We start from the raw sequence: 22843 nt of genomic DNA on the forward strand, positions 1-22843 counted from the left end.
TAAATACCTAAAATCAGTAACCTAGGTTTCTTATAAATTATAAAAGAAGAGCAGTGAAACCCAGATTAAGTACAGTTGACCCCTGAACAATGTGGGGGCTAGGAGTACCAATCCCCCTGCAGCAGACAATCCACACACACCTTTTAGTAGCCCCCCCAATATATATTCAGTTCCTCCATATCTGTGGTTCTGCAACCACAGAATCAACCAATCCAGGTTCATGCAGCACTGCAGTATTCACTAGTGGAAAATACCCACATATAAATGGACCCACACAGTACAAACCTGTGCTGTTCATAGGTCAGCTGTATAAGGAAGGAAATAATAAAGATAAGAGCAAAAATCAATAAAATACAAAATGGACAAACAATTGAGAAAAATCAATGAAATGAAAACTGGTTTTCTAGAGAGATCAATAAAATTAACTCCTAGCTAAGCTGATAAAGAAACAAAGAGAGGGACGTCCCTGGTGGTCCAGTGGGTAGGACTCCAACGCAGGGGTGGGGAGGGCAGGTTTGATCCCTGGTCGGGGAACTAGATCCCGCATGTATGCCACAGCTGAGAGTTCGCATGCCGCAACTAGGAGTCAGCATGCCGCAGCAAAGATCCTGCCTGCCGCAACTGAGACCCCGTGCAGCCAAAATAAATAATAATAATAAAAAAGAAACAAAGAGAAGATATAAATGGTCAGTATCAGAAAAAAAAGAGGTAACATTAGTACAGACATCAAAAGGCTAACGGGGTTTATTATCAATAACTTTATGCCAATGTATTTGACAAGTTAGATAAACTGCATAAATTCATTGTAAGACAGAAATTACCAAAACTGACTCAAAAGAAAGTAAAAAATTTGAATAGCCTCATATCACTGAAAGAAATTGAACTTGTAAATAAAAACTTTTCCCTTAGAAAATTTCAGACCCAGACAGTTTCACTGGTATATTTTCCAAGTATTTAAAAAAGAAAAAATGCCAATCCTACATAAACTTCAGAAAATGGAGGAAGAGAGAATACATTTCAATCTATTTTAGGAGACCAGTATTACCTTGACACCAAAACCAGGCAAAGAGATGTGATCTCTTCGAAGAAAGAGAAAGAAAGAAAACTGCAGACCAATATCCCTCGTGAACACAGGCACAAAAACCAAAATTTTAGATACAAAATCTAATGACATATTTTAAAGGATAATACTTCACAACCATGTAGATTTAACACAGGAGTGCAATGCTGGTTTAAATTAAAAATTCAATCAATGTAATGTACCATATTACTAAAATAAATGAGAAAAACATTTGATCATGTCAATAAATGTAGAAAAAGTATCTGACAAAATTCATGATTTAAAAAACTCTCCAAAAAATAGGAATAGAGGTGAACCTCCTCAACTTGGTATGAAAGTTTTTTTTTTTTTTTTTTTTTTTAACCTACAGCTAACATGATACTTAATGTTGAGAGACTGAATACTTTTCTTCTAAGACCCGGAACAATGCAAAAATGTCCACTCTCACCACTGCTATTCAGCATAGTACTGGAAGTTCTAGTCAGGGCAATGAGGCAAGAAAAGGAAATAAAAGGCATACAGATTGAAAAGGAAAAAACAGAAGTCTCCTTATCTGCAAATGACATGATTGTATATTATTACAAAGTCTAAGAAATCTACAAAAAAAATTCTTAGAAGTAATAAGTGAAATCAGCAAGATTGTAGGATACAAGATAAACGTTCAAAAATCAATTGTATTTCTGTATACTAGCAATGAGGACAGAGACACTGAAATTTAAAATATAAAACCATTTATAATCACTAAAAAAACCCTTAGGTGTACGTCTAACAAAACATGTACGACACTTACATGCTGAAAATTTCAAAATGCTGATGAAAGAAATCAAAGAAAATCTAAGTAAATGGAGAGACGTACTACACTCATGGATAGGAAGACTCAACATAAAATATGTTAATTCTCCCCAAATCGATACACAGGTAAAATAAATTTTCTATCAAAATCCCAGCAAGACAGTTGGTTGTTTGGCCTGAGGCGACCCAACACTGGAGCCTACCCGGCTCCTTGGTGGAGCTAATGGTGGACTCTGGGAGGGCTCATGCCAAGGAGTACTTCCCAGAACTTCTGCTGCCAGTGTCCTTGTCCCCACGATGAGCCACAGCCACCTCATGCCTCTGCAGGAGACCCTCCAACACTAGCAGACGGATAAACATCTGATGAAGCCATGACCAGGTGGGCACGAGTTACTACCACACAGAACAAAAGACCCTTCCCTGCAACATCATGGGAGGACATGAAGAAGGGGTCCTTTGAGGGGAAAAGCCAAAACCTACCAAAGAGGAAACAACTTGAAGCCAATAGTCTGTCCCCAGATGCACCCCAAGCAAAACACAAAAAGAATAAAAAGAAAAAGGAATATTCAAATGAAGATGTGAATGGATTCATGGAATATCTAAGACAAACTCACAGATGGTTCACAATGGGGAGATGATAGCAACAGACAGTCAGGAAGTCAGGGAAGAAATTGCAGTTGCTTTAAAGAAAGACAGTCGCCAGGAAGGAAGACGATTAAAAAGACAAGCAGCAAAGAAAAATGCAATGGTATGTTTCCATTGTAGAAAACCTGGCCATGGGATTGCAGATTGCCCAGCTGCCCTTGAGAATCAAGAAACAGGCACTGGAATATGTTACCGGTGTGGATGCACAGAGCATGAAATAACCAAGTGCAAGGCTAAAGCAGACCTAGCTTTTGGTGAATTTCCTTTTGTAAAATGTTTTGTTTGTGGGGAAATGGGACATCTGTGCAGATCTTGTCCTGATGATCCCAAAGGACTCTATGCTGATGGTGGCTGCTGCAGACTTTGTGGCTCTGTGGAACATTTTAAGAAAGATGGTCAGAATTCAGATCGAATGGTCACAGCTGGTCGCTGGGCAAAGGGAATGAGTGCGGACTGTGAAGAAATTTCGGATGTGCCTAAACCAAAGAAACCCAAAACAAAGATACCTAAAGTTGTTAATTTTTGATGATTAGTACTATCGTCTGTTAGCACCTCACTGTTAAACATTCAGAACTGGGCCTACTTCAAAAGTTGGAGCTGGACTCTCCCTTGGAGTCCTATATTGTAGATATCAGTATAACCTAGGTGTGGTCAAACCAGTTCCTGAGTTCTGTCCATCAAGGCACACTTCTACCATAGTTTGGAGAAAATCACTGAAAAAAGTATAATATGTTTAAAATGGATTTTCTAAAAGAATATATTTTTAACCAATAGAGCTTATGTGTAACTAAGTGGTTATATACCTGACTGTAACAATCATCTTTTTCTAAAAACAAAATTATGCATTAATATGAACTATCCCTAAACATAGGGTACCTGCTTTGCATTAGGAAATGAATTTTTGGTTATATTGTTTTCTTGGTTCAAAGTATCAATTTATTATCATATTAGAAATTAATTTATAATTGCCACAAAATCTGTATTTTTAAAATATTTAACAAAAACTTACTTGCTATTTAAAAAAAAAAAAAATCCCAGCAAGACTTTTTGAAGACATGGACAAGCTTATTCTAAAATTTACATAGAAAAGCAAAGGAAGTGGAATAACTAAAACAATTTTGAAAAAGAATAAAGTGAGAGAAATTATTCTACCTGATCTTTAAGACTTATTATATGGCTACAGTAATCAAGAGGGATAGATCCATAGATCAGTGGAACAGAATACAGAACCCAGAAATAGGCCCACACAAGTAGGGCCAACTGATTTTTAACAAAGTTGCAAAAGCAATTCAATGGGAGAAGAATAGTCTTTTTAACAAACGGTGCTACAGCAAACGGATATTCGAGGGTAAAAAAAATAAAGAACCTAAACTTCACACCTTTTACAATTAACTTTAAATGGACCATAGATTTAAATGTAAAACATAACACCATAAAACTTTTAGATAATAACACAGAAGAAAAATTCCAAGACCTAGGGCTAGGTAAAAAGTTCTTAGACCAAAAGCATCACCCGTAACATAAAAAGTTGATAAATTGGACTTAATCAAAATTAAAAGCTTTTGCTCTGCAGAAGATCCTCTTAAAAGTATGAAAAGATAAGCATAGACTGGGAGAAAACATTTGCAAACCACATATCTGGAAAAAGAACTTATATCTAGAATATATTTTAAAACTCTCAAAACTCCACAGTAAAAAAAACAAACAATCCAGTTAGGGAATGGGCAAAAGACATGAAGAGACATTGTACTAAAGAAGACTTAGGGATGCAAATAAGCATATGAAAAAATGTTAAACATCACTAGCCATTAGAGAGATGAAAAATAAGATCACGATGAACTATCACTATGTACCTATTAGACCTAAAATTTTCAAAATAGTCACAATACTGGCAAGGATGCAGAGAAACTGGATCTTTCATACATGTCTGGTGGGAATGTAAAATGTTAGAGCCACTCTAGAAAACAGATTGGCAGTTTCTTTAAAACCTAAACGCACACTTACCATACCTCATAGCAATTGTACTTACAGGCATACATCCCAGGGAAATGAAAACCTACATCAACACAAAAGCCTATACATGATTTTTCTTAGCCACTTTATTTGTAACATCCCAAAATTGAAAACAACCAAAATCTCACTCAGTAGGTGAATGTTCAAACAAACAGTGGTGTATACATAATATAGAATACTGCTCAGCAATAAAAATGAATGATATGGGCTTCCCTGGTGGCGCCGTGCTTAAGAATCTGCCTGCCAATGCAGGGGACATGGGGTCGATCCCTGGTCCTGGAAGATCCCACATGCTGGAAGATCCCACATGCCGCAGAGCAACTAAGCCCGTGGGCCACAACTACTGAGCTGGCGCACCACAAGTACTGAAACCCGCACGCTCTAGGGCCCGAGTGCCGCTACTACTGAGCTCACATGCTGCAACTATTGAAGCCTACGCGCCTAGAGCCTGTGCTCTGCAACAAGAGAAGCCACCACAATGAGAAGCCCGCACACCGCAACAAAGAGTAGCCCCCACTGGCTGCAACTAGAGAAAGCCCATGCACAGCAACAAAGACCCAATGCAGCCATAAATAAATAAATAAATAAAAACAATGTTCTTAAAAAAAATGAATGATATGTTGATACATGCAACCATTTGGATTGATCTCAAGGGCATATGCTGAATGAAAAAAGCCAAGCTCAAAATGCCACATACTGTATGATTCCAGGTTTACAACATTCTTGAAATAATAAAATTATTGTGATAGAAAACAGATTAGTGGTTGCCAAAGTTTAGGGATGGTGGGAGAGGGGGATGGGTGTGATTATAAAGCAGTAGGACAGGGAGATCTTTGTGGTGATGGACTATTTCTGTATCTCAATTGTGGTGGTTGTTACATGAATATATACATATGATAATGATACACACCCACTGTGCCAATGTCAAATTCCTGGTTTTAATATTGCACTATAACCACTGGGGGAAACTGGGTGAAGGGTACATGGGTCCTTTGTACTACCTTTGTAACTTCCTGTGAAGCTACATTATTTCAAAGTAAAAAGTTTAATAAAATAGCTATTGTATTTCTACATATAAGCAATGAACAACTGGGAAATAAAAATTAAAAAAACAATTCCACTTACAAACAGTATAAAAATACTTAGGGGGCTTCCCTGGTGGCGCAGTGGTTGAGAGTCCGCCTGCCGATGCAGGGGACACGGGTTCGTGCCCCGGTCCGGGAGGATCCCACATGCCTCGGACGGCTGGGCCCGTGGGCCATGGCCGCTGGGCGTGCGCGTCCGGAGCCTGTGCTCCGCAATGGGAGGGGCTGCGGCGGTGAGAGGCCCGCGTACCGCAAAAAAAAAAAAAAAAAGTTAAAGGTATACCCAGCATACAACACAGCAATTTCACTCCTAGGTATTTACCCAAGAGAAATGAAAATATATTCACACAAAGACTTGTATGCAAATGTTTATAGCAACATTATTCATAGCCACGTATTCTTAATAGACCAAATCTGAAAACAATGCAAATGTTCATCAATGCGTGAATGGACAAACGAATTGTAGCTATCCTATGATATACTGCTAGGTAATAAAAAGAAACAAAATATTGATACATGCAACGACATGGATGAATCTCAAAAACTTGACAGTGAGTGAAAAAAGTTAAATACAAAAGACAACGTACTGTATCAGTTCATTTATATAAAATTCTATGGGCTTCCCTGGTGGCGCAGTGGTTGAGAGTCCGCCTGCCAATGCAGGGGACACGGGTTCGTGCCCCAGTCCGGGAGGATCCCACATGCCGCAGAGCGGCTGGGCCCGTGAGCCATGGCCGCTGAACCTGCACGTCCGGAGCCTGTGCTCTGCAATGGGAGAGGCCGCGACAGTGAGGCAAAAGAAATTAAATATAGCTCTGGGTGACTTTGTTTGTTTGTTTTTGCGGTACGTGGGCCTCTCACTGTTGGCAGGATAAATGCAATGCAACATTTAATGCATAAATCACTGCTACGCACCAGTGGCAGTACTAGGGACTGGGCCACCAAGAGGAATCAGACTTAGTTTCTGCCCCTGAGAAGCTCACAGAGTAAGCAGGGAGAGAGGTGTGTGCACAATGAATACTAATACAAAACCCGCATTGTGGGGCAAAGTTCAGGACAAAGTTCCAAGGTGGGGATGGGGGCGGGCAGTCAGTTCTGACTGGGTTAGGAGCTTGAGGACTGTGTCCTCAAAGTGTCCTCAAAGTCCTCAAAGGAGGACACTGCATAGGACCTTTAAGGATGAGACAGACTTAATAAGCAGAGAAGGTGGAGAGACGGTGAGAGACGGTGGCAGGGGAAGTGGCAGATGCAAAATTGTGGGGCAGGACCTCACTGTGCTGTTTGAGGGAGTCATGGGTATTTTGGTGGACCAGGGGCTTAGGGGGAGGCAAGTGAGAAAGTAAAGAATGAAGAGCACTCGGTCTGTATTTTACATTTTGGCTGTCTGCTCATTGCTGCGCTCGGGCAACAGTACCCCAGACCTGCCTATGTCCACAGGGCCACCCCCTCAGGAGGCGAGATCAAGCAGGGCACTCCAGTGCTGTTCATTCGGAGAGAGCAGCCGGGTGTTAGCTCTGAATGAAGAATCCTCTTTTGAGCCAGATCATCCATGATACTGGATCCATGTACGGAGGTCCACAAGGCCACGATATTTCTGCAACGTGTTCATTTAAGCTCCAGCTAAATGGGCACTAATAGTCCTTTCCGTGTGTGTGCACACGCACGTACAGTGCAAACCTACGTAGCACCTTACTCTTTATTTACAAAGCACTTTCTCACCTGTTAACCAGTGGAGTCTCCCAACGCTCCCATAAGTTAGAGGGGCAGAGAAAACGCACCCCACTTCATAGGTGAGGAAACAGGCTGGAGCTGCCATGGGTTAAGGTTGATGTCCCCTGTCACAAAGTGGCTACAGAATGTGAACACCATCTAAAGAGCAGGGGAAGAAGTAATTTATTGGCCAGGTCTCCATCCACTTTTTTTAGGGTACAAGCCTTTCATCAAAATGTCAAGAAGTCCAATTTCCTGTAGACTTGAGAAAAGTTGATTTTGATCAGAACAACCAGTCCCACAGAGTGTTAAAGTTCCCATCTTCTGGGGCTTCCCTGGTGGCACAGTGGTTGAGAGTCCGCCTGCTGATGCAGGGGACGCGGGTTCGTGCCCCGGATCAGGAGGATCCCACATGCCCATGGCCGCTGAGCCTGCGCGTCCGGAGCCTGAGGCCACAACAGTGAGAGGCCCGCATACCACACAAAAAAACAAGTTCCCATCTTCTGGCTTTTCCTGCTAAGGACTATGACATTCACAGTCAGTGATCAACTTATTCTCAAGATGGACTGCTCTTATATTAATGCTAATTAATAACTCCTCTCCTCCAATCCCTCTTTGTGACACCGAGTCATAGAGCACCGATGCTGGAAGGGCTGTAAAGGCAACAGTAAAGTGGTTTTAAAGTTTTTTCATTCACTGATCTATCATCGCATTGACTCATAAGCTGTGAAGTAGCTAACGGCCTGGATCATTATCCCCCTCTTACAAATGAAATAACTACAACAAAAAGAGGCTGAGCCAGCTCCCCACACGTGGTAGAGCTAGGCCTGGAACACAGGTCTCATAACCCCCCATGAATGCTCAACCTACCACACCAAACCCCCTCTCCCTTCCACCCTGCAGATTAGATGAAATTTACAACATCCCTGAATTTCACAAAGGGGGAAACAGCAGCTCAGAGAGGAGCAGAAATCTGGCTGGCCTTGATGGCATTCTGGAAAGCTCCCTGCTTCTCACTCTCGCTAGAGAGAGGGAGAAACACAAGTATTCCCTTTATGCCATCATGAGGGTTGTTGCATGTCAGCCCCCGTCTTAACCTAAGTATGACTCCAGGCCAGTATCAAAAGGAAGGGGAGAGTGTCCACCTACACATTCACGGTAGCTAGCCACATTGTGCTGTACTGGCCACAGCCGGCCAGCTCCAGGGCATTCTTTTGAAACACATAATGGCATCCACTCCCCGCGCCCCCTCCCCCAGCCCCAGCCTCAGCTCCTGCTGACAGGCAGGCTCAGAAGCCAACAGGCTGTAGCCTGAAGCGGCTCCCAGCAGGAGCTGGACAAGGCCGACAAGGTTACAGGTGCTTTTCATCCAGCCTCGCAGGAGAGCACCAACTTCCTGCTGCTAGAAATTTGTCTGCAAATTTTTGTCCTCATTCAATCGAAGGATGGAGGCCTGGAGACACTGGGGTGATATGATAACTTGATTAAGCCCCAGGACAGATGACACGCTGGCTCAAAGGCCATGTGCTCTCCTTAACCTCTCCAAGGGAGACCACAGGCTTTGCTGGTAATTGGCCCATTGTCCCTTCCACTGTGCTTCCTACAGAAGCCCACTAATCGCCATGGCCCTGGGCTCCTCTCTGCAGCAGTCTTAAATACCCTCAGAACCATCAGACTCGGTGAGCTGTGAAAAATACCTGTGCAATGTGACATACGAGAGTCGTGATTTGAGAGGCCGAAAATGACCTTTACTGGAAACAATTACTTGGTGAGACACCCTTCCATCCTCCAGCCTGAGTGTAAATTGCAACACATTTAGGGATGAAAGTCTGAGACGGTTTTGTTTAAAAGTGAGTTCAAACTTTTAGAATATTTGGTTCTCTTGAGGAAATAATCCCCCATCTTTCATTTTTATCCAGTTTAGTGTCTCCTGTTGGACTACCCGTTACTGAGAGTGGTTTTGATCAACCATTTCCAGATACACTGGCATACGCTGATATGAGTCTGCCTTGGGTGAGCCAATGTGTGTATGTCATTGTTTCTGGAACAGATGTAAGGTTCAGGTCTGCCAAAGGAGGGAAAGAGAGCACTAAACAGAATGGGTTGGATGGATGGGACAGACAGATGGGTCGTTCACCACGGTGATAGTTTCTCTTTCACTCCGTTTTAAAATCTTCCATCAGCCTTTTTTCACTGATAGACTTCAGGAATTTTAGAGTTGAGAGGGAGTTCGAAACGAATCTCCTCAATCCACTTCCTTTAGGAATATTGTAAAGGAATAAAATTCACTCTTGTTAGCTCAGCATCTCAGATGGGTTCTTCTTGAGGGACGTCAAGAAACAGAGCTGTTAGCGGCACTTGAAAATAAGCAAAGTACACCATTAAAAGTTAAAGAAATGCTATTTTAAATTTTCATTCATTATGATTTATTGCCTGAATCTCCCTGTAAGAAAGAGGGCTACGGTATGCCAACATCACCGTTGCTGTTTTTGTCATGGGAATGGAATGTCTTTTGAACTGCTAAAGTAGATAATTCCATGCTTGGAAGAAAAACAAGGGAGGGCGAAGGGGGAGCAGGGGAGATTAAAAAAAAAAAGATCCTCTCATTTCCCAATAATTGCAAAGGCCAGGAATGTGCCACAGCGGCACTGAGGACCACGCGGCGAGGCGCCCTACTGCGGCGCACGCGCCTCGTCCCCCTGGTGCCAGGCGGGGGATGGGAAGCCGCTTAGGCCATCTGAGGAGGACCCAGAAGCCCGAGCATTTGCGCCTTCCAGCGAGGGAGAGCTGTGTGTTTTCACCTTTGTTGTTTTTAAGTGGCCCTCCTAGCCCCTTAGGGCAGCGCGCGCCCCGCGTGCGGTGCCCCGGCCCTCGCTGTGCCCTGAGCCTCCGGTCCGGCCCCGCGACTGGAAAGGCCTCTCTAAAGGGGGCGTTCCGCTCAGCCTTCCGCGCCGCCGGCCTTTGTCCCCGCTCGAGGAAGGGGCTTTTTAAATGGCTTCCCGGGAACAAAGGGAGCCCAGGAGCCCGGCTTCATAACGGTCTCATCGGCCACACCAGCTGGCCCGCCCCTCGCCCTCCCCGCTGTAGCCACCACCGGCCCCGCCCCACTCTCGGCCGCCGCCCCGGCCCATCGGCCAATTGGGGGGGCCCCCTCTCCTCCAGCCCTCACTTTCGGCACCCACCCCCGGCCCCAGCCTGCCCCATCTCTCTTTTCTTCCCGGGCTCTCCTCCCTTACCCGCCCCGCCCCGCCCCGCCCCCCAATCCCTCGCTCCTGGCCCGCCGCACCCTCCCGCCCCAGGAGATGCTCCCACCCCCAGCGCGTCCCTTTCCCAGTGGGGAAGCTCTTTCGGCCTGAGGGCAAGGGAAGGATTCGGCTTAAACCGGCTTGAGGGGCCACGTTTAAGATCTGGGCCCTGACTCTTGCCTGACTGCTCTCCCCCGTCTTCTGCCATCGGCCGAATAGACTTGGCTGACCACAACCAGGAGGGGGGCATCCATCCGAGGGCCGGGATTTTTATGCAAAGTAGACATTAGTACGACCTCAAACATACTCTCTGGGCCACTTGTTAGGCAAAAATGGAGAGAGGAAGTTTTGAGGGTGAGCAATAATGTATGTGACCCTCCTTCTAGTAGGTGGTGCTGAAATCCTAATTACAATGTCATTAGAGCGTGCAACCAACTGCACCCAAGGGCAGCCACTTTGGAAAGTGCCTCTGAAGTGATGAGGTCTGGGGGGTGCGGGGGACAAACGGCAGGCCAGGCCTTCCCCTGAGACAATGCTTGCTCCAGACGCCTTCGCTGCTGCTCCCCTCTCCCCCACCAAGCCCCACTCTTCAGAGGGACCCACAGAGCCTGTGACAAGCCCTCTGGGCAGGCACTCCACAGTCAAATCCAGAGTCTTTGGAGAATGGCCCAAAGGCATTCCAAGACACCGTGATGCATAAGGCGTGCAGACAAGCCACATGGACCATTTTGTGGGAAGCCAGGGGGTAATGGGAAGAGACAGATCTTCATGGGTGGCCGGGAGGACAATTCCAGATTGAACCATTGCCATGCTCACAGGGGATCTGGCCAGCAACCGCAGGACATGGGTGAAGGAACATCCACCGTTAGAGTAAGAGCACAGCCTCCCAGGGGAACTTCCCAAAGGACCAAAGAGCCACTCCAGTTCCTCAGTGCTGTCCTGGGGCTAGTTAGAAGGCTGCACCTCTATTAGTGCCTACCCAGAGGGCTGGTGATAACATTGGACGATCAGCCTGGGCAGGACAGGTGGGAAGCACTAACCCACAGGCATCTGGGAACAGCTACACATCCTGTCCGCCATCCCAGCAGAAGACAGTTGCTGCTCACTTGGAGTTGGTGATGAGGAAGGAGAGTTGCTGCGGAGTGGAGCAGACAGAAGTTCAAGCTGGCGATAGGTAAACCTCACCCGGATCCCAGCCCACAGCCTGATCAGGGCTACCCTCTGGGAGCAATGAGGGAAAATGTAGGACAGTGGCCATCCGTGGCCCTTCAGACGGGTTAGTACACGCCTACTCCTCTGCGCTGTGCATACAGGGCACCAGTGATGCCCGTCTATCGTGGCAATCCCAGCTGTTGTTCCGAGGTCCCCAAAGGAAACAGGGAAGAAACAATAGGTGGGAGTTTCTGGAGCATACCATCTTTTTCTTGCTGGATTGATTTCTGGCAGACCTGCCTAATAACTAGTCTGGATGTACTGCCTTCTCCAACGCATATATATATATATTAACCTTTCAGTATTGATTTTTTATATTTTCCTTTTATTTACATTTCCTCCCTATTTTTCCTACAGTGATCATGAAGTATGAAATTTCTTTTAATTATTAAAAAAGAAACAGGAACCCACTGGATAGTTTGAGAACTTAGATATCCAGTGAATGAAAGTCCCAGTTGAGACAAAAATAGACTTAAAAACTGCCCCAATATGTTGCGGTGTTTGGGCACTCGTGTAGGAGCGGGTGTGGGCCGTGGGTGAGGAAGGGTTGCACGTCCAGCCCTTGACCCCAGGTTTTATGCAGTATCTCTACTTGTGTCCTCTCAGACGAGATGACTTCACTTCTGAGAGCGACCCTTGTCCCTGAGACTCCCAGACCTGATGACTGGCAACCAGTCTGTCTGGCGTGAAGGGCACTCTCCTGGAAGCACAAGGAGGCCGATCGTGGTCACCCTGAGGAAGATCCACCTCACAAGCTTTTCCCCATCTGGGATGGTGCAGGAATGGCAGTTGGGCTGTTGGAATGCTCTTAAAATACTTTTGGTGAGCTGGCTTCAAGCAAGGAGGGCTGAGGCCCAGGGCGGATGATGCAACGCTGAGCCTCTCTCAGGCTGGCCTGGGGAGGAGGTGGATGGCTTCCATAATGAGATTCCCAGCCCCGCTCAGTCAACCAGAGGTGGTGAAATTATCCAAGGGCCAGAGACCTTGCTCTGGCTGGAGCAGAATCCTGTGGGCCCTCGTAGAAGGAGAACCTGTTTCATCTGGAGCAACAGGACCTCAGAATGAGTGGTATTTGCGTATACCTGGGGAAGTGCTTTGAGGAGGGGTAAATATGTAAATGTTTATTGGTGGTGGTTTTAAAAGTCCGAGAAGGAATCTGCTAAATGAAAATTTTAACATATATTTCCTGCTCAAATCCATTGAATATAATGAAATGGTCAATTTTACGTCTCAAGTGTTGCTTTTTTAAAACTCTGTGAAAGCTTCCAAGTTAATTTTGTTCAACTTCCTGTCTTAACTTGATATTTAAATATTAACTGAACTGTTTCTGAACTCTGATTTTGAGCTAGTTAAAAATCTTATTTCATTAGACTGATTTCTGAAGCCTATAAGATTTATTTCCAGTGGGGTAGGGCCCACCTGCCAATTGTGGATAAATCAGTGCACTGGCATATGGGCTGGTCTCCCCATCTCAGATTTGGTACATATATAAAACTAGTATTTTAGGTTAGCATCTTTTTTTAAAGTTGATCTTTGGTCTGATTCACACTTTTTGAAGCTATAACGTAGCTGACACTTGCATAGGCACCTGCATTGATAATGCTTGAATCATTGTGGATGACACTGAGCTTCTGGAACTTAAAAGAACAGAGTTATGCGAAATGTCACCTTTACAGAAAAAAAAGTATATTATATATATATTCTATATTCTATATAATCACCATGGACTACTCACTCTCATTATGATGGGCATTCAAAAGCATCATCACAATAACCATTATATTCTTTTGATATTGGTATAGCACTTGATACAACACCTGCCTTGTTATTTATGTGTTTATTGATTTCCTCCAATGTGCCAGGTTCTGTGCTAGGGACCAGAAGTGAGTCAGCATTATTTCTGTTACTGGAGTGACATTCAGTAGAAGATAAAAACATGGAAGCAAATAAAGATGGTAACATGTTGTAAGTGTTAAAGAAATGAACAAGGAGCCGAAAGGAAGAAGGTACAAGCTCTGCCCAGAAAAGGGAAGAGAAAGTAGGGACATCTTCCCAAAGGAAGGCTCCCATCTCTCATCCATCACTCTCCGGGATGGTTACCACAGCCTCGCACATGGTCTCCCAGCTCCCACACTTAACACAGGGATAAGAGAAGCTTCTGACGGAGTGTGGGAGAGTGTGCTCCCCTCCCAGCCCTGGAATTCTTCAGAAAGAGTGGGGAATAGCCATTCTGATTGAAAGTGACAGCTGGCCCTCTGTAAGACGTCAACAAGGACCCTCAACCAATTACCAGTAAAGGAACACATTCATTCACCAAACATCAACATTATGAAGGAAGGACTTCTGCTGAATGACACTCGTGGATTCTGACTCCTACCCTTAGCTGGTAACCCTGAGAGTGAAGATGCTCCCAGATTGGGCACCTGCTGTTCCTTCTGCCTCGACCACTTCAACATGGATTCCTCCAGGAAACCCTCCTGATGACCCTCAGCTGTGGGCACACAGAGTGCCCTCTGCTTCCTTCATGTATTTGACTGAAGCTCACTGAGCATTTACCACCCTGGCAAACATTAGGGACACAGCAGTGAACAGACAAAACATCCTGCCCCCAAAGAACTTTCATTCTATGGGAGGGAAAAGGACAAGACAATAAATAAGGGAAATACAGAGTATGTTAAATAGTGGAGAGTTACCAGGAGCTGTCACCCTGGTGGGGAGAAGTATCATATAACAATGTTTAGAATTGCCAATGCATGGTGCTAATAAAAAACAAGCCAACTTAGGGACTTCCCTGGTGGCCCAGTGGTTGAGAATCCATCTTGCAATGCAGGGGACACCGGTTCAATCCCTGGTCAGGGAACTAAGATCCCACATGCTGCGGGGCAACTAAGCCCACGCACCGCAACTACTGAACCTGAGCACCACAACTAGAGAGCCCACATGCTGCAATTACGGAGCCCGCACACTCTGGGGCCCACGTGTCACAACCAGCTAGAAGCCCACGTGTCACAACTAGACAGAAGCCTGCGCACCGCAACAAAGAGCCCGTGCACTGCAACGAAAGATCCCACATGCCCCAACTAAGACCCGGTGCAGCTGATAAATAAAGCTTAAAAAAAAACAAAAAACAAAAACCTGTGTGACTCTCTAGAGCTAAAAAAGAAAGACCAACATTTCGTGATTATTTTTAAATTTTCTACAGATGATGCACCTCCTTATTACCTGGACCCAGTGCAGGTTCCCCACCTCCACCACTGAATTAGTAGGTCACCGAATTAAAGAGTGATAAGTGCTCACAGACATAGAAAACAAACTTATGGTTACCAAAGGGGAAGGGAGGGGGGAGGGATAAATTAGGAGTTTGGGATTAACAGATACATACTACTATACATAAAATACATCAACAAGTATTTACTGTATAGCACAGGGAACTATATTCAATATCTTATAATAACCTATAATGGAAAATAATCTGAGAAAGTACACATATGTATAACCGAATCACTTCGCTGTATCCCTGAAACTATCACAATATTGTAAATCAACTATACTTCAATTTAAAAACATACATATTTGAAGAGTGATAAGTACACTGGAGAAAACAGAGCAGGGGTGGGGGATAGGGAGTGCGAGTGGGATAGGTTGCAACTTTAAATAGGGTGATCAGGGAAGACCTTACTAAAGTGACGTCTGAGTAAAGATCTTGAAGGCAAAGAGTTCCCAGCAGAAGACACAGTAAGTGCAAAGGTCCTGAGGCTGGAGAGAGTGAGCAAGGAGATAGAGAGGTAATGGAAGGACTGACCACATAGGGTTCTACAAGCCTTTGGGATGAATGTGGCTGAGGCTCCAAGTGAGATGAGAAGGGAGAGACATGATCTAACCTATTTTTTGAAAGGATTCCTCTGGAAGCTGTGTACAGAATAGAACGAAGGCAGGGAGGGGCATTGTTGGGAAGGATGGAAGCGGGAAGGATGGAAGCAGGAAGAACCAGTTAGGAGCCTTTTGTAATGCTCTAGCCAAGAGATAATGGTAGGTTGGACCGACATGATAGCAATAAAGGTGATGAGAAGGTAGAGCTCACAGGATCTGATGACACCATCAGTGTGAGGTGCGAGCCTAAAAGAAGAATCAACTTGCTCCAATGCTGTTGATGGGTCAAGCAAGACAAGGACGGACCAGGAAATGGTCATTGGATTTAGCAAAATGAGGACATTAAAGATCTTGTCAAGACAGTTTCGAGAGTGACAGTCTGACTGGAGTGGATTCAAGGGAGAGTGGGAGAAGAGGACTTGGAGATGACAAGTACGCACGATTGTTGGAAGAGTCTAGCTGTAAAGAGGAGAGCTCGGGGGCCATTTTTCTGGGGGAGGAAGCAGGGTCAAGAGAAAGTATACTTAGATGGGGGAACTGACAGCACGGCTCTACAGGAGAGACGCTGTAGAGAGGGAAAGAAGGGCAGGGCAAGAGAGAGAAGGGAGACACTGGAGCAGCGTTCCTGAGAATCCAGGCTGGTGCGGGGTGGCTCGGGCAGCTGGAGGGGCTGGCCTCGGCCACATATAGAAAGTTCATCCATCGTAAGAGGACAGAGGCAGAGACAAGGGCACAGACACAGGCTCGGGGCGGGGCAGAGTTGATGTGGAGACAAGGGGCGTGCAGATTGCTTCTGACTGCTTTTATCTGCTCTACAGTAAAAGAGAGAAGGGGGTTGGAAAGTGGGACCATAAGCTCATGAGGGCAGTAACCTGGTCCCTTGTTACCATTGTTCCCCTGGTGCTAGCACAGTGCTGGGCACAGACCGGGTCTTCAAAAGGCACTTACTGCAAGATGAATGACTGAATAATTGACTGAATGTTCAGAACAGGCAAATTATCAAAGGACCTGAAACTCGTTAGTCTTTTCCTAAAGTCTCCAGCCAGATGCCCCATGCCATTCTAACACACTTGTAGCCACAGCTGTCAAATCCCAAGGCTGCTTTGGCCACCTGATGTGACTTCAGGCAAATCTCTTCCCTGTTCTTTCTTCTCTTGCTGCCAAGCTTAGAAGGGGCTGGGCTTAGGTCTCCTTGTGAAATGTAAGTTAAATCAAAAAAATTTTAGGTAATTTGAGGTTAGAGAAGTGTATCACATTTGTATCCATTCCTTGCTCTTCTTCTCTTTCCTAATCACTCTCCTGTTGTCATCATATTTGTTGCGGAGCCCACCAGGAGGAACACCTCCGGATCAGTGACACCACCTATAGTTAGAAGGGAAAGTTCAAAAACCACAGCAATGACCCACTGCCTTTTATAGGCATCATTAAAATGCAATTGCTTAGTCAAGCCCCAGGGAATATTTTTCTATAAACATTACTAATATTCTATTAACATTACTAATAGTTTAAACTGTTTGTAATCTCCTGGTCCAAGACAGAGCTGTGGGGCTGTGGAGGAGGTGGTCCTGCCTGGGACAGGGTAGGACAGGCATCCTGCAGGGTCCTTCGAGTCTGAGGGTCTGGGTCCTCACCCAAGGACCACACAGCCTGGAGCCCGTGGGCAGGGAGTTCCCTGCCACACTGCACTCAGCCAGAACCACAAACCCACGGCAGTGCCAGGGCTCCACACAGCCCAGCCCAGCGCTCGCCAACTCGGAGCCTCTTACGCATCCCTGTCAGGTAGTCTCCCGCTTCTGGGTGACCTGTGGGTTTAAGGGCAAACTGCCAGAGAAGCCTTGCCCCAAACGTCTGCAAAGGCCCATGTCCAGTCACCTTGTCTATCCTTACTTTGCACGCCGGATTCCAGGCCAGAGTGTTAGGGAGGGGGCGGCAGGAGGGGCGTGGTGTCGGCCCCATCAACTCTTATAAACATGTGACACACTGGCCTGGTATCCAGGCCTGGGATCTCACTTCCTCTCCCTCATTCGGAGCTGCCCTTGGAAACATCTGCAGAAGGGTGACAGTCTTCCCAGAAGAGTCCTTCTTTGTCCCCAGGGCACCTGACAGCCTAGGGACAAGACCTTCAGTCCTTCCCTGTCAGGCTTGAGAGCAGGCAGGAGTGGGGAGGGGGAGAAATTCACGTACTTAGTCAACAAATATTTATTAAGAACCTACTATGTGCCGGGCATTGTTCTAGATGCTAAGGGTATGTGAGGAGCAAGACCAACCAGATCTGACTCCTGTGGAGCTTGCATCCTCTATAGAGAGGGGAAGGTCAGGGCTCAGGTGGGGCCATCACATGAGAAAACCAGCTTCCCTTCCAGCCAGGTCCACGCTGTGGGGTGGGCTTCCTCCCCGCTCTGCACAAAGAGCGAGTGGCAGCTTTGGGTCCTTTCAGACCTCTGTTCCCTGACTGAGGCCCGGATGTCTCCACCCAGGCCTGCACCACCGGATCTGCTGAGGACGTCAGCCGATCCCATCTCCTCAGAGAGACTCAGAACCACTCAGCAATCAGGGAGATCAGCACTAGCCACGGTTGATGGCAAGGCCCCGCCCCGCCCGCTCTGGGGGACCCTGCGGGGTCAGCTCCCTGCCACCTGCTTCCTGCTTCAGTAGCCGCAGGGGAAATACTACCTCCTGCGGAGGTGGAGCCTGTCACCCAGATAAGCAGGCCTTGTCGGGCTGCCCACTTCAACAGGAAAACCCACTTTCTAAGAAGCAGTCTCCCTCCTCTCCGTGTCTTCCTGGCAGGTAGAAGCAGCTTGAACACCTGCAGATAGCAGTGAGCTGGGGTGCATTAAAGCAAACGCTCCTTATTTTTTAAACACCCACCCTCTCTTTAAATCCAGGAAGGCTTCCCAAATAAAACATTTTCAGAGGAAAAAAAAAACCCCTCAGGTCTACCACTGTTTGCAAACACCGGACAACTTCAGCTTTATCTTCTCCCTGTCGTGGGCGATAAAAAGAGGCTCCCGCCCTCCGTTTCCTTTAAGGAGCTTGTGTAAAACGTCACGCAGCCGCGCATGCTCATTTGAGGCTAAGCACAGCGACATCCCATTTTGCGGGGCCGTACTCCCTGTGCTGGTGAGGGAGGTACGGGTTCAAGGGTGGGTCTCTCCCACCCACGGAGTGGGCTGTCGCCTCAGCCAGCTTCTAATCAGCAAGCTCCACAGGACAGACTTGCCAAAATCACTGTGAGGAAACTCTTCTCCTTCTTTAAGTCTCAGAGTGTAAAAATTAAGTCTGTTTAACTGTGGAGGGAGCTGTTCCAGGCCAGGCACAAGATGCTCCGTGGTATCATGAAATTTCTGAAGCTTAAAAAAAAATCATCAAAATACGGAGACATTTGCATGAGATGATTCTTCCAATGCAAAATTAGTTTCTAGATCAATGATTTTCAAATAGGGGAGGGGAGGAGGGAGAGATCATAATCTCTTTAGGGACTTTTTCAAACTACATGTGTCACCCTCAAGCCCAGTTCCAGAGATTCTGGCCCACGCCCCAGGGGAGCCTCCCTGACCAAGAATCACTGTCACGGTGAGTTATCGTGACTCACTGGCCCTCAAACACGAGTGGCCTCAGAATCACCTGCAGGGCTTGGTAAGCCCAAACCACTGTGCCCACCCCAGAGTTTCTGACTCAGTAACTCCGAAGGGGGAGTCAAGAATGTGCATTTCTAACAAGTTCAGAGGTGATGCTGCTGCTGCCAGCTGGGGCCACGCTCAACACCCTCCATGTGTTTCAAGGGAGACAATGGTTAAGAACAACTGGTTTCGAAAAGAAACCACGTGCTGTTTATCGCAAAGGAACAAAGCTCAAACTTCCCTGCTGCTTTTCCTGATGCTGACTGTGACTACACACTAAAATACCAAGACTCCACCTCCTCCAGTGCCGGTGGCTCCCCCCATCTCAGTCGGGCCAAAGTACGGCCAGGAATCCCCAGCTGCTCTCTTAGCTGGAGCATGGATACGAGGAGAATAGGCATGGGCTCCATCCCCGTGTGGGCCGCAGGGAAGCTTGGTCTGTTGGGGATGGAGCCTCAGGCCGCAGAGGCACCTGGAGAGAGCAGAGCGCGAGGGGCCCACCCCAAGCTGCCCAGACAGTAGTGATGGCCCTGTTCTCAGAAGTCAGAAGGGACTTCATGACAACCAAACATGCAGCTTGTAAACCAAAGTCACGCCATCACCCCAAGTGTCAGTAATGGTCACGATCATGATACAGGAAGGAAACTGGCCTGTGATTCCCGAGAAGGAAAGACAGTCTGAGTAAAGAAGAATTTTAGAATTTACTTTTATTTCCTATTATGTTTTCATCACACATGAGATCACATGTCTCATAATTATATGTGGGGGTGGGGATTTCTCCTCTTTCTCCAGGGCAGTGAGTCTCCTTGTCATCACTTCCAGGGCCTAGCACAGTGCCGGGAACACGCTAGGTCCTCAGTTAAGGCTATGTGAATAAATACGCTAAATTTTCTAAAGCCGATGCCTCCCAAAGGGGGGTAAATATCGTCAAAGGGCAGGGCTGTATGGGCCCAGGAATCATGCTCAGCTCAGAGGAGCTCGATTCAGTGTAACGAGGAGCCCTGCAGCCATGGAGCAAAGACTCCTTCCGCTGATTCTGCTGCCTTGCCTGGCCCTGCTCCTGAATATTGACTTGGGGTAATTAAGGCTGTCACCCATAAGCTGTCCCCCCCCCCCCGAGCCTTCAGAAACTGTCCTCTTGTTCTTCCAAAGAGTTAATGATCTTCAAACCTTGAAAAAAATCCTATATTTTGGCTGTTTATCAAAGTCAACTCCTGACAAGAGGAGCTGACTGCAGGGTGCGGAGCTTCTCTAGGGTGGGGTGTACACTGCGGGGTGGGAGGGCAGTAGGACGGGGGAAGGGCTTGTATTCATACACCTACGTGCACATGGGCACCAACACCAAACTTAGGCATTAGCTGATTTAACTGGATGACTCATTTTCTGCTCACTTCTTGGGGGTGGGGGGAAGGGGGTTGGCCATGTGCAGAGTTAATGATTCCCCTGAGATCTATTCTGACCTATACCATTGTTATCTTGCCTCTCTTCTTTTTTTTTGCCCCAGATCCAACCCAGTGCCCTTAAGTAGGGAATGCATAATGATCTCATCAGTCCTCTTACAGTTTCCTACACTCTACTGTACCCTCAAGGTCGCCTTCCACATCCCAGACGTCACCCTAAATGCTGGTTAAAGCCATAACAGAAAATATCCCTGTGAAAACTACTTCTGCATTTAGCATAAAAATGTTGTCAACACACTAGCCTATTGAGTCCCTCAAAAATTTCTTTTAGAACTCAAAAATGAGAAATTTTATCTCCCCTAAGGAACGAATATACCTACTTCTCCCCTTCTTTTCTTGGCCACTAGGACCCTCAGAGTTAAATTTAATAAGAGTTCTAGGTTTTATATGTTTACTTCCCTCCTCCTTCTTGTGGTCCCGAAAGCAGGATGATGATTTTTATCATCTTACTGAATAAGTATGTTCCTTGTTGTAAGCCCTCAAATTTTTAATTTTTAATTTCTGGCAAAACACAAGGTATCAATGATCTTAGTGTCAAACAGGGATAAACATAAGTTCCAGCTGCATAAACAATAATGATTTCCCATAAACAAAACCTCCTGAAAACGGTTAAGGGGTCATAGTGGGGTACAAGCTAATGATGCAACAAATAGCCCTGTGCAAGGGGGCAGCTGGGCCTCACAGATTGGGTACTTGGGTGTATGTTTGAACTGTGAGGGCATTGCCTTCTCCAGGACGCTACTGTATTTCAATCCTCCATGAAGCTTGGTGTTTCTTCTCACATCGGCCCCCGGAGAAGATAATGGTCTTGTTAAGGCTTGTAGGAAAGCAGTGTGCCATACTTAACTACAATCTTTTGGCATGAGAGCTTGTCTAATAAACATCCATTAGACACCTGCTGTTTCCAGAATCCTGCCCCAGCTCCTAGGAAAGGGAGCATCCGGAGGAAAAAGAACAGAGCACAAGCATTTCCCTCAGGGGTTTTCCCCCACTCATGGTCACCAGTGTCCACAGAAGCCTTTGGAAGCAAGTTCTCCAGCAGCACAATGGATTTGGATTGGGAGGAAAGAACATTTCCTGCTCAGCAGGCTGATCAGCCCCTGAATGGGTGTCCAAGAGGCTTCAGATTCTCCCGTTCTCTGAGGCTTTTAGAAAATTCTCCTCCGAATGGACTATTGTAAGTGGGGCCCCGGTCTGCACCCTCAGGCCTCCTGCTCTGCAAAGCCCACATCACACCAAAGCCCAGCCTCAAAAGCACTTTGAGAGCCCCCAGAAGCTGGCGTGAAGCATCGCTCCACTGTATGGTCCTAATTCCCCCTTCTAATACTCTACAGCCTTCGTTCCTGGAGCTGCCGTGTTGGGGGTTCTGGCACCAGTGGCCGCGTGAGCCATGCTGGCCCCTTGCCCTAACTTTTTTAAATATAAATTTTAAAATGTGACTTCGAGATGAAAGCAAGAATGCCAAAAGGAGGCTGATGCTTTCTTGTGTTCAATTACAGCCCTGGGGAGTACCCCACACAAGGAACTGCTCAGAGCTCCAGCCAAGATGAAATCTGCTTTTCCAATAAGCGCTTCAAACAGTGGAGGATGTTTTTGGCTGGATTCAGCAACTGGGAAGCCAACAGTTAATAGGGCTGGGCACTGAGGCAGGACGCCCAGCCACCAGGGGTAATCTGAAGCTGCCTTTCATGCGGCTTCCACTGCAACTGAAGTTACAAGGCACTTGCCTGGCTCCCTCAGACAAGCAGCGCGGACTCCACCTTTGGACCTCATTAAACACATCTTCCCAGATGAAAGATTTCACTATCCTAGTTCATTACCGATACAATTTTTCTTCATTGTTTTTTTCAGGCCTAATTCCTTTACAATAAGTTCTAGCATGGAATTTTGTTGATCTGAATATGGGCCAAACCAGAAATGTTGATAATAATGAAATGAGGATACTAATGGTTGTGGTGATAGTGGATGGATGGGTGAAGGGATGGATGGATGGCGTGGATGGGATGAGTGGGTGGATGGATGGATGGATAGACAGGATGGATGGATGGGATGGAGGGACGAGTGGATGGACAGGATTGATGTATGGATAGATAGAATGGGTGAATGGATGGGATGGGTAGGCGGATGG

At 46.3% G+C, this 22843-nt stretch overlaps 1 pseudogene across 1 annotated transcript; it reads left to right on the forward strand.

Annotated features, from left to right (window-relative positions):
- The first annotated feature begins 2223 nt into the window (after positions 1-2223).
- On the forward strand, positions 2224-3023 carry LOC309822553 (zinc finger CCHC domain-containing protein 9-like; annotated as a pseudogene). The gene has a single exon. The product of its transcript is annotated as a zinc finger CCHC domain-containing protein 9-like (transcript).
- The last annotated feature ends 19820 nt before the right edge of the window (positions 3024-22843 follow it).

The sequence above is a fragment of the Grampus griseus genome (genome assembly GCF_964374135.1).
Source record: "Grampus griseus genome assembly, chromosome: 5".
NCBI classification, from domain to species: Eukaryota; Metazoa; Chordata; class Mammalia; order Artiodactyla; family Delphinidae; genus Grampus; species Grampus griseus.